The sequence below is a fragment of the Heterocephalus glaber genome, unplaced genomic scaffold, assembly GCF_053883595.1.
Source record: "Heterocephalus glaber isolate CG9 unplaced genomic scaffold, H.glaber_assembly_v1.0 deba00001442, whole genome shotgun sequence".
Taxonomy (NCBI): Eukaryota; Metazoa; Chordata; class Mammalia; order Rodentia; family Bathyergidae; genus Heterocephalus; species Heterocephalus glaber.
Window position 1 is genome coordinate 55,694,227 of NW_028258296.1, and position 21,436 is coordinate 55,715,662.

A 21,436-nucleotide genomic window follows, 5' to 3' on the forward strand; every position below is an offset into this window, starting at 1 on the left:
ACAAAATGTTAAAATCCCCCATTCAAAGAATTAGGCATCACACACACACATAATGAAGAATTAGCCATCAAGAAGGTCTGGAATTCCTGGAGCCTGAGGAAGTACGGATGGCACAAAGTAGAGCAGGCCAGTTTCCCTGGCTTATTTGACCAAAGATAAGAGGAGGAGCCTTCCAGAACATCCTGCACTGGGATCCTGCACAGGGGCAGTTTGGAGGCCCCTCCCAGGAGGCAATGCGCAGAGAGCTGCGGGAAATCTGGAGCTGCAGGGCTCCACGCCTTTAGCCTGGTGTCCAGGAGACACTGTGGCCCTGAGCAGGGAGAGGTGCATTCTCTCTATTTATTCACCCAGTCAAGTGTGGCTGGTGGGTGCACAGTGTAGGGCCAGGAATCCCTAGGTCAGACAGAGCTGCCACCAGGCTGGTATGTGCCGGAAGCACCCAGTAAAGTCAGTGTGAGGAGCGGGCGGCCATGTTCAGGCTGCTGAGTCAACAGCCCCACAGGCCTGGTCTCCCTTCAGTGGGAGGCCTGGTTGCAACTGAACCAGGCGTCTTCTATGGCCAAGGAGGAAAAAGAAATTCTTGAGGACGCCACAGAATTGGGCAGAGCCATTCACCACAGAGTGGGAATTAGAAGTGCAGTTGAAACACTCTTCCTAGGGCCTGCTCTGTGAGCTTGATACCCAAACCTCTGAAGCTGCCGCCCCTGTCTCTGCAATAAAACAGTTCCAACTCCCTAGTCATATTATCTTACCAAAGACTCTGGGCTAAAAGCCAGTGGCAGCAGAGGTGGGGGCCGAAATGCCTACGCAGCTCGCTGTCAGTGCCCTCTGGCCCTGAGGCTTGGTTTCCTTCCAAAAAACTGTGGTCTGTGCCAGGATGGCAGTTCACCCTTCTTGAGAGAAGAAGCTCAGTCTCCCACCAGACCCCAGGACCAGCAGGGTCTTCCATCCTATCCCCTTCTTTTCTGTCACCACCCACCACCTCAGTCACTAGGGCTGCTGACCACTGCCGCAATAATTACAAAGCAGGTGTAAGCCCCACTTTGACAGGGCTGAGGATCAGAAGTGCTCTCCCCCGCCAGCACCCCACAAGTTCACACACACCGAGGGCCCCTGTGGGCACAGCCAGGGCGGCCACAAAGGGAAATTCAACAGCGTAACAACGGTTACTCCCGACACTGGGGCACAGCCTCCAGCATCCTCACTGCCTGGAGGTCTGAGGTGGTCGAGCGAAGTGCGGAAGTGAATCCCAAAAGTTAAGTGATCTTCAGCTGCCGTGAACAGATGCGGCTCAGAGGCTGGGAGGGCGTCTGTGGCCCACCCTTGACAAGGGAGCCTGAAGATCTGAACTCTGCCCAGAGGAGACTCCCAAGGACAAAGAAAACACCAAAGCCACACCACAAGGGAGAATCGAAGGAACCAGGGACATTTAGCCCAAAAAGGAGAAACATTAGGGAGAATGATTAACTTTCTTCAGAAATTTGATAGACTCCCAAGTAGAAAATGAAAAGTAAGTAATGACAACAGCCAGTGTCTATTAAGCACTTACTGTGTCTAGCTCTGGGTTTATTATTTTACATATTTACTCATTTACCCCAAACATCAATCCTATTGTGTAAATGCTGTTATTACCCCCATTCTTCAGGAAATTCAGGAAAGCGGGTGACTTGCCCTATGCTGCACAGTGAGTGATGCAGTAGAATGTAAACCTTGGTGGCCTGCTTCCTGTGCCTGTGACTGAAGCACCAAGCATAGATATGTTCCGTGTGAGGCCCTGGCAGAATTAGCAGCAGTGTTGGGAAGTTTAAGGGAGATTCGAATTGAGGGAAAAAATTGTGAAGGATTGTAGGTATTCAGCAAACTATCAGGTGAGTACTTTGGGTGGTAGTGAGTAACACAGCACTAGAGAGATTCAAGCAGAGGATGCAAGAGATATTACACTAAACAGTTTCCAAGGAGAATAACAGCAGTGGTGGCGGCACCTGGCAACTTGTTAGGAATACAACTTCTTGTCCAAAGTCAGAAGCTCTGAATCAGAAACAGTGTTGGCCTGAGAAACTATGTTTTAACAAGCGCTTCAGGCGATTTGGAGTACACACTTCAGTCTGAGAACCACTAGCACTGCCAGAGACTGGCCTAGCAGACTACTGTAGTCCCTTCCACTTCAGGAAACCCACAATTCTACAGAAAATAAAAACTATGGTCCCCTTCCCCTCATGCCGAGCACTTATTACTGGTATCTTGAAAAGAATATATCATTTACTAAACTGTGCAGCTGGATTCAAAGGCCCATAGGATACGGAGTTGAGAGACTGGATGCAAAGCGAAGTCTCAGCAGCAGCACGAAGAGGCAGCCTATATTCCAGCCACCTCATTTGCTTCATCGGTTTCCAAACAAGCCCCATATGTCCCTGTTCCTTGTTGACTCATCCAGTTCCTCTATCTGAAAAACACTCTATCTGACCTTTTGAAATCTCACATTCTTTAGCAGGGTCTAGCGTACATGACAATCTCCCTTTGCTTTTCTCACTCTTCCCTCCTTTTGGGTTTTTTCTCACTTTTGAGGTGCTGGCAGCACTTGGCACACAGGGATGCAGCACACTCCCCTTGGGAAAAAGTCTGGCCTCAGTCATGTTATTATAGACACTTAAGTCAACTAAAAATATTATAGGCTGTTAGACAGGACTAGGCCCTCGAGGGAGTCAGAGTAGAGAACACGTTATAACTGTGGCTGGAGGTGCATCTGTTGAAGGCCCAGCTTCAAGATAAAGACCAGGCCTACATGCCTCCCTGGGGGAGAAGATAATGGCTATCACCTGGTCCAATAAAGTCAAATGGACATCAGTCACCCTGCTGGGTGACCAAGACCCCCAGATCCATCCCTTCCTAAAAAAAGGTCTTTGTCCTTTCCATGTAGACTTGCTACGTGAATTGTTTCCCTATTGGATCAATATAACCTAAGCAGCTATACTTGTAATCTTATTGGTTGATCATAGTTTTGACCCACGTTGTACCCTCCTCGTGGCATTGCTCTATAGAACTTCCTTTGAGAAGTGGGCTTGTTGGCAACCCACTTCCAGGTCCCCTCCTCCCTCTCAGGAGCTATCTCTCTCAATAAAATTTTCCTATTCATAACCTCCATTGTTCCTTAAAATTCATTCTTGGGCACCTGGGATTTACCTCAGTGGTGCCGTCACCTGCCTCATAAGCCCAAGGTCCTGAGTTCAATCCCTGGTACCAAAGAAAAAACATTCATTCTTGAATTTTGGGGAACACGAACTCGGCATATCTGACATCTAGCAGGTTGGGAGTTATTTATTTATTTCCCTTATATCAGTGTCACCCCCACAACAGAATTCAGTGAGGAGTGATCGAAGCAGCACCCTAAGACACAGCTGTTGGTGACAGACACTGCACATGGGGGAGAAGGACCCCCCTGAGATTCACCTTCAAGCCCTGAAGTCTTTGCGGAACTCTGGATTTTTACAATAAAGCTGTCTGAAAACTTATGCACCCTCTAGTACTCAGTTATCTCACCCTCACAGGTCCACAGCACTGTGATCTTTAACTTCTCTTCTGCTCCTAATAATCACTGGTTTAGAGCCCCTGGCTGATGAGGAATGCTGAGTTCTCTAGCTACCAACCTTCTAGGTATCTTACCAGGATAAGCATGGAAGAGTCTCCATCTCAGGCAATAGACAGTTCCTAGGTTTGATCGCTGTCACAGATGAGGATACTGGGATAGCAGATCAGGCCCACAGCAGCAATGTACGTCAGTGACCCCAGGTGTCCCATGGTGAGAGACATGGAGAGGAGGTGAGAGACTCTCATCCCCAGCGTGGAATCGACTCACTGTGCTGTGAAAGCTGAATGCTGTCATGGAATGAGGATATGCTTCTGAAGCTGCTCTCATCTGACAGAGAATTCAGCAGGGCCAACTGGATGCACCGCAAACCCCAGAGCACTTTACAGTGACAAGGGTGACAGTGACTCTAAATTTAAAAAATGAGAAATTTTCCCCGGCCCCACATCTTATGACACCTCCATGGGCTGCTGGGTAGCCTGACACTGGTTAGGGATCAGGACAGGTGCTTGCTCCAGAAACATGGGGCTTCCTACTGTCCTCTGGCACAGAGTCCGACCCAGGCTTACAGGGCTTACAATGCAAAGCTTCTATTTCCGGTCTCGCCATCTAAGTGGACAGCCCTAGAGTTTAGGAATAAGCATTGCAACCTCCCCTAGCCATCACTGACCTAGGAAGGACACAACAGAGTGGAGATGGATAGGAAAACAAGGCCTGTCTTCCAGCCATCCGTTCTCTCCCCCCAGGTACAGGGCGGAGTTGGCTGCCCCCTCCCCAGCTCTGCCATGCACTGCCTCCCCACAGCCCCTGATCGTCCCCCCTCGACCTGGAGCAGCTCCATTCTCTCTGTCCCACTCCTAATCCAAACTTACTCCCAGGAAAGGACTTGGCACCTTTCTTTATACTTGAGAGCACATTCTATCTTTATATCTTCTGGTTATATCAATCCTATCCTTATCATGAATTATCAAGTGAAAAATCTTTGTTCCTTAAAGATAAAAAAATGTCAAGGGGGGTTTTTTCTCTGCCCTGTCAGCACCTCAGCACCTTACTGTGCTGCTATTACTAATTTTTTTAATAAAAAAAAAAAAAGGGAAAGAAATGAAGAAGTAGAGGAGATGGTGATGGGGGAAAAGAAGAAAAAATCCATAATGGAGCTAGAAGAGAGGCAGAAAGACCCCTGAGTGCTAAAAATCCATTCTGAGAGTCAGGAAGGCCTGAGCACTGACGGAAGTGGGGAGGTGGGTTTTTAAGAGAACCAGAAGACAATTTAAAGGCTGAGCACTCAATCAATGCGAGCACTAGCCTGGAGGCAACAAAGAACTTGGGTGCTGAGGTAAAGAGCCCTGGGGCCATCAGGAGTCTGGAGGGGGGTGGGAAGGGGTGGCACGGTTGACAGAACTGCTCAGCTGATGACGCGCTGCCAGGGACCCTGCTTTGGAAGGGCCACTGCTCTGTCCTCAGAAGCTTGGGGAAGAGGGCTTACTTGTGCCAAGCTGGCTGGCATGCTCACTCTCTTCCATGGGCTCTCTGGGATCCTGGCCCCACTCAGTCCTCAACTGGGAAAGAGCCACACAGGATCGTGGGAGGGAAATTCAGGTGAGCGCCCTGAAAGAGCTGCACCTGACCAAGCCCAGCTCCCCTAGGCTCTCTAAATGCTGCAGGCTACTCTTCTGTTCAGTGCTCATAGGGGAAGGGGTGAACGACAAAGTTTTATTTTTACAAATAAAAAGAAGATAAAGAATTACTAGAAGAGAATATCTAAAATGTATAAAGAACTCAAAGAAATTAGGCCCCTGAAAAATAAAAGACCCAATTTTAAAAATGGGCAACTGAAATAAATAGACATTTCTTCTAAAAAGAAGTACAAATGGCTGATATATATACACAAAAAAAAATGTTCAACATCTTTGGCCATTCCAAAATGGAAATTAAAACAACACTGAGATTCCATCTTACTCCAGAAAGAATGGCCATCGTCAAGGCATCAAATAATAACAAATGCTGCCACAGTCGTGGAGGAAAAGGAGCCCTTCTCCATTGTTGGTGGGAGTGTAAACTAATACAACCACTAGGGAAATCAGTATGGAGATTCCTCAAAAAACTAAAACTAGAAATTCCATTGAACCCAGCTATTCCTGTTCCAGGTATTTTCCTGAAAAAGTTAAAGACATCATATTAGAGTGATACATGTATACTCATGTTTATAGACGTAAAACTCATAATATTTAAATCTTGAAAGTGGCCCGTATGTCCATCAACAGATGAATGGATAAAGAAAATGTAGTGTTGAGTACAAGTCTCCTATAAAGAAAGATAAACTTGAGTCATTTGTAGGAAAATGGATGCATCTTGAGACCATAATGTTAAGTGAAATAAATCAGACACACAACCTTAAATATCACATGGTTTCTTTTATATGAGAAACCCAAAGTATAAATAAAGAACAAAATAAAAGATATATAATAAGAAATAGGAAGATAGAGTTTTTGTTGTTCGTTTGTTTTTGTGGTACCGGGGATCGAACTCGGGTCCTTGCGCTTGCCAGGCAGGCGGCGGAAGCACTGAGCCGAATCCCCGGCAGAAGACAGATCTTTCATGTATGGGAAGGGGGCCAAGGGGCCAAGAGATAGGGGAAGGGGGTGGGAGGGAAGGAGACTGCGAAAGGACTCAGAAGTGTTATGTCCACGCACCAACTCCCCAGGATGAATGTAATCATTATGTACTGCAAACGGGCAGTAAGAAAAAACAAGAATTCCTGAGAGAAAGCTATCGCGGTTTGGATCAAGCCTCTGCCTGGGCTCCCAAGGCCCAGCCTGACACAGCCCACACGACTCTGTGAGGATCTGTGGAGAGAGTTTCATGTCGCAGGTGGTCTGCTTTGGGCGTGTCACAAACAAGGGCAGATTTTGACCATAGGTGTGGTTTGGGCAGAGCAAACCTGGAATTCCAGGTTGAAAAAGGTGTTCAACAACAGTCTTCCCCAAGTTCCTTTCTAGAGTTAGGCGCTTCAGTGAGAAGACCTTTGACTTACACATCAGGAGGCCTGGTTGCCTCTGGGAGCTCTGTACCTGCATACAGAGACCCCCAAGAGGTCCACACAAAGATTCGCTGATGGGATTTGTGAATTTAAAAGGAGAAAATACACCTTTGTTTTCACCAGTCTCTAACTGGGAGTTAGCATTTGCTTTGATTATAAATTTAGGCAGTAAAACCACCATCAACAGAAATCATAGATATTTTCAAATCCCCTTTAAATTGCCACAGATGTCTCCAAATGTCATTTACACTTATCACTTCAAAGAAATTAGGATAGTTATTAGCGTGATGCTGGATCTAAAGGAGCATGTGTACTACTCTACCACACATTCTCCTAATAGTTCTGATAACTGTCTTGATAGAATTTCTCTCTTACCCTATGTATTTTATTAATTTTTATATCGTATTCTTTGCGGGGGGGGGGGGGTTAACCGGAGATCGAACTCAGGACCTTGTGCTTGCAAAGCAGACACGGTGCCACTGAGGTAAATCCCCGGCCCCTATCGTTTTTCTGCCAAGGGGTGCCATATGCTTCCCCTGACCACCAAAGGAGGCCACGGTCCATCTGGGGCAAGGTTAAGCATCCTTAACAGAAGTATAAATGCCAAGCTGAGGATTTGGACTTTAACAAACCACTGGGAGAACAATGAGAAATACAAGAGTCTTTTGAAGGAAAAGCCAACAGGAGTCTAGAGCTTAATTATATATAGTGGCTATAGGAGAAGGAAATCAACTTGCTTATGCTTTGAAGTTTATGAAAAAAATTTTTCATCCCCAGAAAAATCCCTAATTTTACTCAAAGCTAAAAGATATATATATAGTAATCTAATGTTTGTCTGCGTGTCTAGTTAATGCTTGAAAACAATACCACCACTGGCGCATGGATTCTATTCTCTGAACTGGAATACATTCAGTCTGAAATCTTTAATATTGAAGAGTTGGGAAATAAAAAATAAATTATAATTTGTTCCTATCTTTCAAAATGATCTGAAATGAGTAATATGTGTACTACAATATCATGTACAAGGACCTACTTTTCCTTGAAACTTTCTGTTGTATATAAATGGACTTCTGTTTGGGTGGCTTTCAGTCCAGGTGCCAAGGCAGAATGTAACAATCTTATCTTTATGAGACCCTTGAAATTATGTGATACAGGGGAAATAGCAATTGATTTAAATCAAATTATCCCATCAAATAACTGTCTGGATTCCAGGAAAGTCGTTAACCTTTGGGGGCTTCAATTTTCTCATCTGTGAAACTGAGAAAATGACCTGGTATGTCTTAACATTCTTTCTAATTCAATTTTTTTCCTGCATTTTAAAAATTTTCTTGATACATTTTAGATAAACATTATGATAACATTCATCATAGGAAATTTGTACCTGTACGTGATGTATCTTGCTTCTTCTTTTTTCCCCAATCCCCTCCCCTCCCTTCAACTCCTCTTCCTGTCCTTATTTACAAAAGTTTTATTTCCACTTTTTCCTTCTATTCTCTTTTTTTTGTCCCTTCTTTCCTTTCCCCCTCCCCGCTCCAATGTTCTCCTCATTTGAACATTTCCTTCCCATTTCCCAGGATCTATTATACATGTTGGTCCTTATTTACACTTGCAGTTTCTCACACCAGAGAAACAATGCAGTATTTAAACACGTGTGTCCAATTTACTTCACTTAAGAGTATGGTCTCAAGGTGCATCTGTTTAGCTAGAAATGTCTCAAGCTTATCCTTCTTTATGCCAGAGAAGTGCTCCATTGTATTAAAAAACCACATCTTTATCCATTCATCGGTTGATGGGCATTTGGGCTTTTTCCAAGATTTAGCTATTACAAACTGTGCCACTATAAACATGAGTATGCATATATTGCTGTGGTATGATGCTTTTAATTCTTTCAGGAAGATACCCAGGAGGGGAATAGCTGAGTTGAATGGTAAACCTCTATTTTTAGTTTTCTGAGGAATCTCCACACTGATTTCCACAGTGGTTGCACTAGTCTACACTCCCACCAGCAGTGGAGAAGCGTTCCTTTTTCCCCACAGCCCCTCCAGTATTTGTTATTGGTTGATTCCTTGATAATAACCATTCCTTCTGGAGTGAGAAACTATTTCTGATGTGATTTTTCCTGGAGCCTCATTCATCTGCTTTTTACTTCCCCTATAACCACGTGAGAGGGTCCGGGTGGGTGGCTTTCCAATTGTCCCACCTCAGTGCCCCCTGGGTTTGCCTTTGGTGAGCTGGAAGTTTGGGACTGCATCTTGCTTAAGTGTCCTCTCATTTTCTAGGGGTTTTTTTTAGTTTAATTCCTGGGTTGATGCTTGACAATTGCTTAAGGCAAATGGCTTTATTGCTAGTATTTAGAACCCTTAGGAAATGACTACTTCTTAGAGATGTCTTCCGGGTGATGCTGGCTTTTGGGTTTTGAGTGTGTTGCAAGATCCTACCTGTTCAATTTGTTGAGGATGAGAAGTTGCTGCCTATTTGGCCTAGCCCCTGGTTCTTTGGCACTGTCCTATAGTATTGTTTATTATCCTTAGGCAAGCTCACTATTGGCTTACCAGGAAGAATAACTGATTAGGATAATTATATCACCTTTGCTAAGATAGTAAAATCAGCAATAACAATAGTATCACACACAGCCTAGAAAATGACAAACTGTGGTAAAAATTAATTTTTCATCTTTACCCATATGAACTATATTTACGATTTATACACCAAAATCTAAAATAAACTAGAAAATTATATACATTAAATATGCACTCAGTATGGTGATTTTACTCTCAGGGGAAAAAATTTAATAGAGCTTGGGGGGGATATAGAAATAGAAGAAGAGGAAGAGATTAAAAGCAAGGCTGGAGGACAAAGGAAGATTATGCAAACTTTGGGAAACTGGCGAAGAATAAGAGGAAAAGAGAGAAGGAAGAAATAAAAATAAGAAAAACAGAATGGGTGCCAGGGATGTAGCACAGTGGTGCCATTCCTGCCTGACAAACAAACACAAGGTCCTGAGTTCAGTTCCTGGTACAAAAAAAAAAAAAAAAGAACAACAGAACAACAAAACTAGAAACAATTTTCACACTCGTATAAAAACAAAAGCAAACAATCAAGAAAAAAAGAAAACAAAAACAAGAGAAGAAAAGAAGGGCCAGGGAGGTAGCTCAGTGGTGCTGTGCCTGCCTGGCAAGTGCAAGGTCCTGAGTTTGATTCCTGGTACTGGGGAAAAGAAGAAAAGAAGAAAATAAGGCATGTCTCTGCTGTCACTAGTAGACAACGTGAGCAGACAGAGGTCCAGATCTGTGTTGATTAATCCCAGCAAGCCAGCTGTAGAATTACAGCAGGGTAGTGGATAATCCTAGCAAGCTTTTTTTAAAAATACATTTTATTTTCTTTTATTTTATCCCTTTCCCCCCTTAAGCTCCCTCCCCTCCCTATGTACAAAAGCTTCATTTCCATTTTTTCCTTCTATTTTCACTTTTTTTCTTGTCCCTTCCTTCCTTTCTCCCTTGTTCCCCTTGCCATTTGAACATTTTCTTCCCATTTCCCAACATCTGTTATACCTCTCAGTCCTTATTTATACTTTCAGTTTCTCACACCAGAGAAACAATGCAGTAGTTAAACATGTGTGTCTGATTTATGTCACTTAAGAGTATGGTCTTTGGGCCAGGGATTTAGCTCAGTGATTCCGCTGCCTGCTCTGAAAGTGCAAGGACCCAAGTTCAATCCCCAGGACTGAAAAAAAAAAAAAAAAGTATGGTCTCAAGGTGCATCCATTTAGCTAAAAATGTCTGAAGCTCATCCTTCTTTACGGCAGAGTAGTACTCCATTGTATATCAAAAAAACCACATCTTTATCCATTCATCAGTTGATGGGCATTTGGGCTGTTTCCAAGTTTTAGCTACTACAAACTGTGCTGCTGTAAACATAGGTATGCATATATCACTGTGGTATGATGCTTTTCATTCTTTTGGGAAGATACCAAGAAGAGGTATAGCTGGGTCAAATGAAACCTCTAGTTTTAGTTCTTTGAGAAATCTCCACACTTATTTCCACAGTGGTTGCACCAGTCTGCACTCCCACCAACAATGGAGAAGGGTTCCTTTCTCCCCACAGCCCCTCCAGCATTTGTTATTGGTTGATTTCCTGACAGCAGCCATTATTTCTAGAGTGAGATGGAATCTCAGTGTTGTTTTAATTTGCATTTCATGAATGACCAGTGATGTTGAACACTTTTTCATATATTTATTTGCCATTTCTAATTCTTCAGCTGAGAAGTGTCTTTTTATTTTAGATGCCAATTTTTGCATTGGGTCTTTACATTTAAGGGGTCTGATTGTTTTGAGTTCTTTATATAGTCTAGATAATAGTCCTTTATCGGAATAGAATTCCAGCAAGCTTGCACCTTTAGTTCCACTGAAGTTCAGGGTGGTTTCTGGCTGTGAGGCGGGAACCCAATTTGTTCAGCCTACAACACTCCATGTGCCTCCTGCCAGCTTGAACTTGGCTCCTTGACCTCCTGCCAATTTGAACTTCGTTTTGCCTCACCCTGACACTGGGAGCTGCTAGATGGAGCCAGCCCACAGCTTCTCTGAGTTCCGAGCTCAGGCGGCCCCTTTCCAAGATGGCTACTCGCCAATCGCCCTCTCCTGGGAGACATCTGAGCCCATATAACTCACCAACCACTGTAGTCCACTGTGTCCACTGCTCCATTCCACTAGTGCATTTCTCTGCAGAGGCCTTGGGGTCGTCATCAGTCACCATGAGTCTGCAGGTTCAAGCTGCCCCTCCTACACAGTGAGTCACGGCCTAGGGAGAAAGTGCTGCTTGCCACCTCTTTGTTCTGGGTTGAGGTCTCTCTCTTCACTCACCCCATGGTCCTCAATTCTCACTTTAGATCCTTGCTGGGTCCCAGGGACCCACTTCCTGGTTTCTGCTCTTCCTCTCGTTGCTCTATTCCAGCATCTAGACACCAAACCTCAGAGAGGCTGTTTCTCTGCTGTTCACTATTCCACCGTCTTCCTGGAAGTAGATCTCTTAACCCAAATTCTGTGATTCATTTGCTCCCTAAATTTTCTTCCACTGTACAGTTAATGGTTTTGAAAATAAATATTCTTTGGCATATCTACTTTTCTTAATATTTTTATTTGGTATATATCCAAAAATTTCTGTGTCCTTTATATGTAACATAGAAAAAATCAAATACTGTGAGTTTATTCATTGTACAAAATGGTCTGAAAACCAGGGTCTATCACTAATCTTACCAGATAAGAATCCGTACGACTTGTCAATGCTATTGTCCTAATCTCATCGATATCTTCTTTCCCGATAGTGTCAGGAGACAAGAGTAGATGTTCCAGAAATGGAATACTCTAATTTTCTATCAAGGATCTCCCCCATGTAGCCTCCTTACCAAATCTGTTCAGGTTTCCATGAAAACAAAAGTGTTGCTTCCATTCAAATAGAAGTATCTCTCAGCAATGGGCACGGGGGTTGGCATAACAAAGAGGGAAAAATGCAGTGACTAGGGTTGACAAGAAAGTGCAAAGATCAATCAGAAATGTTGTCACAATCACCCTATAGAGAATTTGTGACTTGTCAACTACATAACTGCCAATGTGACTTTGGGATATTGAACATACAGGGTTTAGAAACACTCCCATGATCAGTTACAAGATGTGATTTCTTGCTCAAGCTTCATTATCTATAATAAATCAACAGGGAGGCTCTGCATATCACTGTCATTGAGATGCCAGGGCTAAGACAGTGGCTCTCATCCCAAACATTACTGAATAACCTGCCACAGAGTGAAGCAAGATCTGGAGTCAATTAGATGCTCAGCTCCAAAGTGACGCACCATTTCCCTTTCAGTGCATTGTCCAGAGCTAGGCACACAGCCCTGCCCTCTGTGCTCAGAGGGGTCCCAGTAGATGCCTGCGAACAGCCAAAAGTGCTCCACGGGCCTCCTGGCTCTAATTTCAGTTTCCTACCTGTCTGGTTCTATTTTAAAAGGTCAGGTAGTGGAGATTGAAAAATAAATTTTACAACCTCTTTACAGTTGTTACTGAAGTCTCAGCTCTGGGGCTGGGACATTTGCCTCCGTTTTGTGGGAAATCTGCCACTGAGGTATTTGTGGGGTTGAGAGCAGACCCTGCAGCCCCTCTGAGTGGTTAGATTTGGCCTTGGGTGGCAGGGTCAGTGGAGCCACTTCCTTTCAATCCTGTTCCAGCTACAGTCCAGCTACCGCAAGCACTATGCAGGAGCAAGCACTCTCCAAAAATCTTGGGCAAAGAATTACATTATTTCACCGACACGTTCCCGTGAAGAAGTGGAGCACAAAGGCACAGGTGAGGCTGAACTAGGCCCAGGACCACACGAACGAGGTGGGATTTGAACCTAGGAGTCCACGAGATGCAACCAACGATTGGTGCCCCCACCCTCCTTAAAGAGGTGGGGAGAGGGGGGCGTTTGTTGCCATTGTCAACCTCCTGCCAAGCTGTGTCCCCACCCAGAGAGACCTGTGGCCAACGCAGCTCAAAGGGGAAGACTCAGAGGTGAGGATGTCAACTTAGGTTGCACCCGCATCTCCGGAGCGTTCTACTTTTTATGAAGTGGGGGGACAGCTGCTCGCAGTGTGTACAGGCCAGAATGTCCCCAGACTTGCCACTGCCCCACGCCTCCCTGCTAGTGAGATTCAGTGGCAGCTTATGTTCGGGCTGAATCCCGGGGACCCACAGACCCAATCTTGACCTCCCGGATCTCTACTACTTTAGGGTTCTCTACTACTACTTTAGGGTTTTCCTAGACAGGCCCCAAACCCTAACCTACACCCTGGCGGCTCAGAGGACCGAAGCTGGACTGTGAACTGCGGGGGTGGAGCGAAGGGTCACTCGGGCTTCGGCCGGGAGGCAGCGCCCTCTAGTGGTCGGAGCGCACATCCAGCGCGCCGGCTCCACGGTGCCAATCCTCAGCATTCGAGGGCGCTCCCCATCCCGGACACCAAGGTCACTTCCGAGGGCAACCTTGCATCCTTGCTCCAAAGTCCCCTACTGCTCCCACTCCTCCTGAAGGGCCCACGAAAGACTTACGTGCTCTGGTTCAACTCAGCCGTAGGCACAGCGAAGGCCCGCTACTCCTGCAGAGAGACCAGCTGCATCAGTACCTCCGAGCCCCTGAGCCTGTCTGCATCCCTCTACTTGGAAACAGTCCCTACCCCTCCCATGCCGCTGCACCAGTCCCTCCAGAAATACGCCTCAGGGAGGGACAAGACCTTCTCACCGTGGCTCAGCTAGCTGTGCAGAGCAGGACTAAGTCAGATCGCCCCAGCCTTGCTTCACCCACTGCATGCTCAGGAACCTGCTCCCAGGCCAGCAAGCCCGTCAAGGTCTTACTCCATTGCTGGCCTGCAGCTTCTCCAGGTGCGTCATTCCCAAGTTCTCCTTTCCTATTCCTTGATCCACTTCATGACCTTGTTCCTGATCTTATGACAGCTCTTCTTGCATGACACCAGTTCCTGAATGGATGAGTGGTGGTGACAATAGGGATAAAGGGGACGCCAAGATAAAAACTCCTAGCCGGGCGTGTAATCCCAGCCCTGGGAGGCTGAAGCAGGAGGATCACCACGAGTTCAAGGCCAGCCTGAACTACTAGAGAGACCCTGTCTCAAAAAAACAAAAAAAACCCTCCTCATCCAGGTTAGAATCCTAGCTCCTCTGTGTAGATGCTGAGATTTTAAGCAAGTTGCAAGGTTTTGCCAAGTCTCTATCTGCATGGTACAATTGACAAATTAATATAATAAAATAGCTCAGTGTTTTCCAAGAACTAAACATAGTCATGTATGTGGATGTGCCTGGGACACTGGAAATTTCCTCCACTATGAGGAACCATAAAAGTAATCATGGCGAATGTTTATTGAGTACTTAATCTGTGCTGGGCACCATGCTGAGGAGTTTGTATAAGTTACCTCATTTAACCCTCACAGCAACCCTGGGGAAACAATATCACTGGGATCATGTTCTAGATCAATAAACTCATTTTCAGAGAGGCTAAGAAACTTTCTCAACACTTACACAGCTAATAAGGGCCAAAGCCAGATTCCAACCATCGAAATACACATCGGCTCCTTCAGCCAACATCCCTGTGCCTGTGGTGCCTGACTTACCATCAGGGCTCAGCATTTGTCAAATGTGCCCATTTATTAAGGACTGAGCAGAACTGACACAGGAGCCTAAGAAACCTGTCCACATTGCACAGCTATTAAGTTGCAGGACCAGACTTCGAACACCAACTGTTGAGCTTGAAAGTCTCTACTTTTTAGCCAGGACCCTGGGCAGGATGAAGAATCACAGTCCTTCCTTAGCTTCTTCTCCAAGTTAAATATTGTTTCGTTGCTGCACACCACCCAGGTCACCAAACCAGTCAGTTTTCTCAGGAGTTGCCAGGACATGGCAGTGGAGATGTGGGCAGCATGACGTTGTGACAGCAGCTCAAAGGGGAAGCAGGGAGGGCTACTGCTGGGACTGTCTTTTTTAGGATTGTGACTTTATAGATAAGGATAGAGAAACAATCATTTTTACTTAGAGTTTATTTCATGTTTCTTAACAGCATTTCATAGTTTTTACCCTATAGATCCTATTAGAAATTTTTTTCCATTTTTTTCCTGGGCGTTTAATGGTTGGGGGGAGGTTGTTACTATCATGAGTGGGGTTTTTCTTCTATCATATTTTCTGACCAGGAGTTGTTTCTAGAAAAATGAGTAGTTAAGTGAACACTTTATCTAATTTTATTTTTATATATTAATTTATTATTTTTTATCAATGCTTTTATTGTATGTACTATTATTCTTTACCAAAACCTTCACTGAAATTTAAAAGGCTGGTGTTAAGAGTAGTTTTTTTTTTAATATTCTATAACATGCTATCTTGATGTAAGTTTTATTATGTATAAGTAACTTTGCCTCAAGATTCCAATAACTTATACCACTTAATTCTTTGTCTAAATGCAATGACTAACACTTCCAGAACAATGTAAAATAGTAGCTATAATAGAAAGCAATCTTGCCTTGCTCCTATATTAATAGAAATGATACTATATTTTACTGTTAATGCTAAAATTTTGAGAAATATATTTCTCTATTATATTAAACACTATTTATCCATTACCATTTTACTTAGTTTTAGTGTGAATGAATGTAAGATTTTACTAGAAGATAATAGTGAGTTTCTTCTTTGCTTTATTAGTATGTTAGTACACATACTAATAGATCTTCTAATATATATTATACAAGAATTTTAACAATGAATCCTACTCCATTTGCCATGGTGCATTCTATTCTTTATAACCTAAGGGATTGGTTTGTTAATATTTTATTTAAGATTTTCACATGAATTTTTATAACTGTTATCAAGTGACCTGCTTCTAAAAGCGGCTTGCCAACTAAACATTACTGGGTTCTGGGTTGCTCACCTCGGGTCTGGCGTCAGATTCCAGGTTCTTCTCATCTCCAACGAAGAATTGGACAAAACAAGCAAAAAAACAATGACAAAGGTTATTCAAGAAAGTAAAAGTGAAGATGGGGAGAAACTAGCTCTGCAGAGCAAGGTTGGGCCTAGTAAAGAGAAAAAGACAGTGACAGCAAAAATGAAAGTACAAGCTGTGCCGGGCATGGGTTAGCATGGAACGATAACAAGCTCTTTATGGTGTCAGTGTGTCCTTTATACTGTCCAAATCTCAAGGAAACCTTGAGAATGTGGGTCCTGAGACGGTGCTGGGATCCGGCTCAGGCTGACGTCAGGTGTAGGCCATCCTATTGAAAACCTGCTGGAGCTCCCGCGAAGGTGCAGAGCTTTGAGAACTGTTCTACGCATGTGTCCAGGATCTTGTAATTAACAGGTCAGGCCTACTACCCGAGCCAGTTTTGCCACACCCTAATTTCCTAGCTCAGTACTATAATCATTCTCTTTATGCTTTCTTTGCATCAAAATTGTTTTGAAGAATTTTCTTGTAAATGATCCAAAGTAATGCTGGGCATGGTCAGCCACTGTGACGGCTGAGGAAGGATCAAAAGTTGGAGCCCAGCCTGGGCAACTTAGCAAGACCCTGTCTCAAAAGAAAAAATTAAAAAACACTTCCTAGGTTCAATCCTAATACCACATGAGAGAGAGAGACAGAGAGAGACAGAGAGAGAGCGAGAGAGAGAGAGGGAAAAGAACACTACCCAAAGTAATACTTTCTGGATAGTATCAAAAAATGTTCTCAATTTATTCCATGATTGTTAGACTTTTATTATATATATTTAATTGACACATAATTATGGGGCACAGTGTGACATATCAATACATGTATACAATGTATCATGATTAGGTCAGGTTAATTCTTTTTCTGAATGAATTTGATCATTTGCTTTTTTTATATAAAAGTTCTTCAAACAGCTTTTCTAAGATTTTAGAGTAATACAAAAACCTCTTATTTTTATGATTATTTCTCATTTCTATTGCTAATTTTCACTTTCTTCCTTTTCTCCTGTATTCATCAGGTTTATTGGTTGGTTGGTTTGTTTTTGTGGTTTTCCCCACCAGTAGGGCAATTAGCTGGAACTTACTGGATGATTAAGAATTTATTGGCAGAAAAAAAAAAAGAAGGTCTTTCAGGAAGATTAAACAATGTGGGCAAAAATTTGTGGCTATAAAATAGCGTGAGGTATTCACTGAATTGTGCCTTGGCTTGGCAATGACACAGGTGTAGATTCTGAAGGAATCGCCCAGTGGAGTATGGGTCCACCTTCACCTCATCTTTGAAGCATGTAAGCCCTCAAGAACTAAAGCCCTGGGGCCAGGAATGTAGCTCAGCGGTAGTGTCTGTCCCGCAAGGGTGAGGCCCCGTGTTTGATTCCCGGTACCTCTCCACTCATCCCAAAAAAAAAGAACCAGACCCCTGGGGGATGTCTAACTAACTGCTTTCAGAGGGTGGGAAGACAGTGCCCTTTGGGTTCCCCTCCCACCATCCCTAAAATAACCTCCTTAAAGTTTGACACTTTTAATATTTTCTACTTTAACCCCTCTGAGGTTAAGGTTTTGATTTTAAATTATGTGATTTATTTCTTGATACTTCAATGGGTAGTTATTAATCATCTTCCATGAAAAATGAGAAATTTAACTCATATCATCTCCTCTTTCAGTATTTAGCAATAACATGTAATGTTTTAGTCCTTTTAGTCCTCATCTTCATAAATTTTTAATATTATCTATAAACATTTATTATTTTACATGGTTTTTCATAGATCAGTTTGACATTATTGTTTTGTTTTGTGAAAACTGGAGAAATCACAGTTATGTATCTTATCTCCTTTCCTTTGACTCTAAACCACTTTTTTTTTCTTTTACAGTACTGGGGATTGAACCAGGGCCTTTACACTGAGTTACATTTCCAGCCCATTTTTATTTTGAGACAGGGTTTCACTAAGTCACTAAGTTGCCCAAGCTGGTCTCAAACTTGCAATCCTTCTGTCTCAGCTTCCACCTAAAGTTTTTAAAATACTTATTAAAGTTTTACATTTTAGCCAGGCATGGTGGCGCATGCCTGTAGTCCTAGCACTTGGGAGGCTGAGGCAGGAGGGTCACTGTGAGTTAAGGCCACCCTGGGGTACATAGTAAGTTCAAGGCCAGCTTGAACTACATACTGAGACCTTGTCTCAAAAAAACAAAAATAAAATAAAATTTTAAAATAAGATTTTACATTTTCAAGAGTTATAACATTCATATTTGTTCTGTAACACTAATCTATGTAACATGTAAGCTTATTCATTCTGTAAATAAAAAACCAACAAGGAACACTAATAGCATCACAATTACATAAATATTATTTACAATTAAATCAAGCAGTATAGTTGGATCCAAAGAAAAGTAAATATAATATTATGGCATTAAATGTGTGCCTCTTAAAAGAGAATTTACAAATGTCAGAGTCAAATGGACCTCCTTTCCTTTTCATTTCTCTCCATTCTCCAGGTCCTACTGAGGGGCTGGGGTTTCTTGGATCTTACTGTCATTAGTTTCACCTTCCTTTGTGGCTGAGCAGCATCTCCTTGAGTCGTTTTCCTCATAAATGGTGGGGAGTTGGTAAACCTTCTCAGATCTTTGTTCTCAGTTTTATCTACATTGTGTCATACCGCATGTATGAGCACTAAGGAAGCTGAAGATAACGAAAAACATTCTCCACCTGTGCATTCTTCCCCTACACCATGCTGCTGAGAAGACACAGTTCATGAAAAAGGGTTTGTTAAAAATATTATCTTTATTGTTTTTAACGTCTAAGATAATTGCACTATGGCAGAGAATGTGGTCTTTATGATATTGATTCTTTGAGAATGGCTTAATGGCTAGCACATGATTAATTTTGTAATATTTCCTTGTTTGAGAAGAATATGTATTCTTTCTTCTTTTTTTTGGTATTAGGGATTGAACTCAGGACCTTGCAGTTGCGAGGCAGGTGCGGTGCCACTGAACTAAATCCCTGGTCCAAGAATATATATTCTTAATGGCTAGATGGAGAGATTTCTATATGTATTTTAGGTTAATTTGATTATTTAAATTTTATACCTTTTTGTCATTTATAAATAATTGAGAGATATTGAAGCATGGCTATTATTATGGAACTTCCTATGGTTTCCATTTCTTATGTTTTTCAAATTTTTCTTTATATAGTTTGAGGTTATTACATAATTTGACATTATTTTATTAAGTGTATATAGATTGTAAGTATTATATTCCCTTAGTGAATCAAGTCTTTTATCATCATATAGAATCACTTTTGTACTGTATTTCTAAAATTTTAAAATATTTTTTCTGGTATTAATATAAGAAGGCTAATTTCTTTTTTTTTTTTTTTTTGGTACCAGGGATCGAACTCGGGTCCTTGCGCTTGCGCAGCAGGCGGCAAAACCACTGAGCTAAATCCCTGGCTCTAATTTCTTTTTTGTTATTGCTTTTGTTTTTGTTTTTTTGGTACCAGGGATCGAACTAGGGCCCTTGCACTTGTGAGGCAGGCAGCAGAACCACTGAGCTAAATTCCCAGCCCAAGGCTAATTTCTTTTTGCTTAATGTTCAACTCATATTTTTCCATCCTTTTTATCATCAACTTTTCCATACCATCTTTAAAGTATTCTCTTGCATATATATGTAATTTATTGTTGGATTTTATTAAATCTGATCAGACAGTCTGATCTGGTTAGCTTACCCTTTTTAGATTAACATGATTGTTCATATATTTGAATTTAATTATTTTTTCCTTTTCTTCTTGGAATGAATACTTCCATTCTGTCTCTCACAAAGATTAATATGATATACATGATTTAAAAATTTCTGAATAGTCTGTCATACATTTCCGTAATAAAATATATAAGTAATTGAAAACAGATTTTTTTTAACTTTCTATGATCACAAAGTTGTAAATATTTTTGAAAACTTACTAATATATGGTTAAGCAACAGATTTTGGTAAACAATTATTAAACATAATACCTCAACATTTTATATACTTTTAAGCTGATGGATTGGCTTTTTAGAAAAATATATTTCTAGGCTGGGGTTGTAGCTCAGTTGTAGAGCACTCACCTAGCATCCACAAGGCCCTGGGTTCAATCCTGAGGATTGAACCTGTGAATATTGGATTGGAACGAGGATAGTCTGTGAATATTACTTCTTGCAAAAATGAAAAAGGGCTCAAGATCAATTATATTTGTTTTCTTTTTTCATAGATGCTTGTGTTGAGATAATCTTATGCTCATATAAATAAGTAGTGAAAGAAATTTTGAAATTTTAAATAGTCTCATTCTATTCTTTGAACTTATATCAATAGCAAAAATCACATGCTGATCTATCATAAATAAATTTAACGATCAACTTGGTTAATTTTTAGCTGATGTATTTGTTAGGTATGGGCTAAGTAAGATTCAATAATAAAGAGGTAGGGGGAAATAGTGTGGCTTAAAAGAGATAGAATTTTATTTCTCACATTGTAGTCCTGGGTAGTCTTGGATAGGCAGGGTACTTGACTCCATGAGGTTTTTCCCTGAACAGAGTTCTTGCTAATGTTGTTTTCTCGTTCCTTACAATATTGCCCTCAGCTGAATAGCTGTCACTGAACAGGCTCAGAGGAAGTCCCCTGAAGAAATATAGACCTTAATTGAGCCCATGGAATAGAGCCTCTCTCTTTTACTTGTATTTTTTGTGAAACTGCGGGCCAAACCCAGGAGTACGATACCATTGAGCTACATCCACAATCCTTCCTTCCTTCCTTCCTTCCTTCCTTCCTTCTTCCCTCCCTCCCTCCTTCCTTTTTCTTTCTTTTTCTTTCTTTCTTTTTTCTTCTTTTTTTTCTTCCTCCCTCCCTCCCTTTCTTTCTTTCTTCTTTCTTCTTTCTTTTCTTTTTCTTCCTCCCTCCCTACCTCCCTTTCTTTCTTTCTTTTCTTTTTCTTCCTCCCTCCCTCCCTTCCCCCCTCCCTCTCTCTCTTTCTTTCTTTCTTCTTTCTTTCTTTCTTTCTAATTTTGAGGTGGGGTCTCACTGAGTTGCCCGGGCTGGGCTTGAACTTGGGACCCTCTTGCCTCAGCCCCCCTCAGTGCTGGGGTTATAGGCATGCACCACTGAACCCAGCTCCCGGTAGGCTCTTGACTCATGTCACAGAAAAAGAAATTCAGGACGTGGCAGTGCCAGGCACAGCAAAATTATCAGGCAGAGTTAGAAAATAAGGGAGAACAGGTAAGTCTTCGACTTGAGCAACTAACTGGAGGAAGTTCAACTGGCCAACACATGGCCAGCTTTGAAGGATTA

The 21,436-nt window shown here is 42.4% G+C and overlaps 1 long non-coding RNA gene across 1 annotated transcript; it reads right to left on the reverse strand.

Annotated features, from left to right (window-relative positions):
* Nucleotides 1–7,462: 7,462 nt before the first annotated feature.
* Nucleotides 7,463–21,027, reverse strand: LOC147827765 (uncharacterized). Its single transcript, XR_015452083.1, has 3 exons — nt 16,077–21,027; nt 13,700–13,746; nt 7,463–12,135 (listed from the first exon to the last, which is right to left on the reverse strand). It is a non-coding gene; the product is annotated as an uncharacterized LOC147827765 (long non-coding RNA).
* Between the last annotated feature and the right edge of the window lie 409 nt (nt 21,028–21,436).